Here is a 3,024-nt window from a genome sequence, read left to right as displayed (position 1 = left end):
TATTAATGTAACATGTTAATACTAATTAAAATATTTTTTTTTAAAAAAATAGCCTTTTATTTGATGTGTCGATTTTGTAAGTCAAATGCGGTCAAATTACTCGGGTCTTTAATCAGATACCTACCCAGAACATGAAACTAAATTTAAAAATTTATTTTGGACGATCCAACCGTACGAATGTAATTGCATCGTGTTAATATTGATTGAAAAATATGCTTTTTATTTGATGTGTGGATTTTGTAGTCAAAATTACTTAGTCTTTAATGAAATCCTTACCCAATACATGAAACTATTTTTTTTTTTAAAAATCATCATGGATATATGTATTTCCTTACTATTATATAATAAATATGACATATGTCTATATATATTTCCTTACTATGATACTTCAAAAATTATAATTAATAAGTTTCATAAATATTAAAAGGGAAATATTATTTGTCAAATATATAATAAATAAAATTTATTATATAAATACATATATACTATATTTCAAAATAAAATTTTTTTTTGATGATATAACATATATAAATTATGCTACATCAGTGATAATATTTTGAAAATAATAAAATATATATATAAATTTAATGAATAATTTGTTAAAATTAAAACGGAATGCCCGCCTCGGTCAAATATTCGAGCGGGCTTAAAATTTGAGAACAAGCGGCAACTTTGAGATAAGCGGGTAAAAGTTTTTGTTATTGACTCTACCTTTCTTGTCTAGTTGTCCGTCTTTCTTTGCAAAAGAGGTTCTCTCTCTGATTTTCTGTTTGTGCTCTCTCTTCTCACTTTCGGCGGTAGATTTCAGTTTATTTGAGCTGCACTTTCAGGGATCGACCAAACTGTGAGTTTCTTCAATCAATTTGGGCTTCAATCGAAATTAGGGTTTTTTATTTTTGAATCAAGATTTTTGTTGTTTGATCTTTTTCTTAATATCCCTCTTTAATTAATTTATGTTGTTTCAGTCTAATCTGGCTCGCTTGGGACGTCTTGAGGTTTGGTTGAATTTCTCTGCTTCCATTTACTTCCTCTCTTTGGTTTCTGCTTCGATTGTACTTCCTCGATTTGGTTTCATGTAATATGATGCATCTGGATTCTGGATGTATATATGTTATTATAATAGATTTTTAGATGCACATATATGCAAGTTTTGTTTTGTTCTGTCTATCCATCTCTGTCTCATTTCCCCCCTTTTTCCCAATAGATTCACTTGATACCCATTTGCCAGGCAAGAGTTTGAGATTGTATTAGGCAAGAGGAAGGTAAGATTGGTTGGAGCTTTTCTTGTTTTGCCATCCTGGTATATATGAATTTAAATGATATAGCAGACTAATAGCAGATACGATTTAATTTTAAATGATATACAATGCTTCTTTTGTGAAATTTTTTAGCTTGGATTATGTCAGCATAAATAAATAAATAGAAAACTTTTGTAGCTTGTAGATGGTACATCACCATCTTGACATATAATAAGTTGATAAAAAACATAAATAACTGATCCACCTTATATGAATTGACTGTTCTTTTGCTGTTTGAAGGTTCAAATCCTCTGGAGGAAGCATCTTGCACAATACCAAGGCTTCTTCAAAGTCACTAGATGCTGTTAACTATACAATCTGCAAAACCAGTAATATCCAATTTGGTAGTTTACTCTGCACCAGGGTGCACTATATGGTATATCACTACCATTGAGCTTGTGGTTGCTTGTCTACTACTAGGATATGATTTTATGAGTCGCTAATTTGTTGTTAATGATCTTACAACCTCTCTTTTGATGTTCCTTTGCATATGCTATGACGAGACTTGTTAAAATTTATCTATTAATTAAATCTGTCAATTATGTCATGAATTATGTTTACCTATTAATCAGTGCATGTGTAACATCTTCACTTATTCTGATTTTGTTAATATAAGTATCAATGCTGTCATGCTCAACAACTAAAGGTAGGATTTATATGCTCACTTTTAATTGCATAATTTCCATAATTTCTCGACTCAAATCTGCAACTTCCGGATAATCTTGAGGTAGAAGAAACTTCATTGTAATAGATAAATTGTTGTTTTGGGAAGTGAGCCTATGTAAATATGTGATATTACTTGATATTAGGGAAAAAGGTGCTAATAGTTTTTGATATAACTTAACTAATTAGTGTAAACTTTATTTGATTTATGGGCCAGAATTGATGGCGGAGATCAAATCTAGTCGACTCCTATCAGATCTCCGGTAATATTTGTTACGCATTATAAATTTGTATATTTCCTTGAAACAATTTTCTTTAGCCAAAGTTCAGCACTTCGACCATAAATTTGATATTTTTGTGTATTGCAGGTTGAAGTGAGACTCGATGTTGAGAAGGATTTTGTGCCTGAAGATACGAATAATAAAGGATCTTTTTGCAGCCTATACGGGAAAAGTTGATTGAATTTGAAAAACAACTTAAGGATAGGCAGAGTTGGTTTCCATGGCTGGATTTTGCTGTAGTTGTGGGTTGCACAAGCATCAGACTTGTTTATTATAATATTACAGTTGAAGATTATGTCTAAGCTTGTAACAGGGAGAGAACCACTCCATATGGAACACATAGTATAATGGAATCAGACATTTTTTATATGTTTTATCGTATTTCATCTGCTTGGTCTATTTTTAGTTTGCTATCAATAGGATTCAAATGGTTTGTTTATTGCTGCAAGTTTTGCATGACAGAAAATACTAGAAAATATAGCAGGTAACTGAAATATATAAATTTAAATTTATGACGGAAATATTTCGTCGTAAGTTTAAGTTTTTCTCTAGAACTTGCGACGAAAGTTCATAGCAGATTCCGTCGGTAGTTACTTTACGACGGAAGATTCTGTCGTAATTCTTAATCTTATGACGAACTATGCGTCGTAAGGTTAGCTATTAATTTAGTGAAATTGTGGGCCCCACTAAATAGAACTTACGACGCTTGGATATACTTACGACGCTTGGACACACTTACGACGCTTTCAGAACATTACGACGTTTGCAGAAAATTGTGACGG

The 3,024-nt window shown here is 31.3% G+C and overlaps 1 long non-coding RNA gene across 2 annotated transcripts; it reads left to right on the top strand.

Moving 5' to 3' along the window:
* Nucleotides 1–656: 656 nt before the first annotated feature.
* Nucleotides 657–2,641, top strand: LOC108225810 (uncharacterized). Of its 2 annotated transcripts, none has more exons than XR_001807635.2 (5): nucleotides 657–844; nucleotides 966–1,262; nucleotides 1,539–1,674; nucleotides 2,179–2,224; nucleotides 2,330–2,641. It is a non-coding gene; the product is annotated as an uncharacterized LOC108225810 (long non-coding RNA). The 2 variants fall into 2 exon arrangements; XR_010284926.1 differs by having other exon boundaries at nucleotides 661–844; nucleotides 966–995.
* Nucleotides 2,642–3,024: the final 383 nt, after the last annotated feature.

This window comes from Daucus carota, chromosome 6 (assembly GCF_001625215.2).
Source record: "Daucus carota subsp. sativus chromosome 6, DH1 v3.0, whole genome shotgun sequence".
NCBI classification, from domain to species: domain Eukaryota; kingdom Viridiplantae; phylum Streptophyta; class Magnoliopsida; order Apiales; family Apiaceae; genus Daucus; species Daucus carota.
Note: the sequence above shows the minus strand (reverse complement) of the source record. Positions and strands in the feature narration are given on the sequence as shown.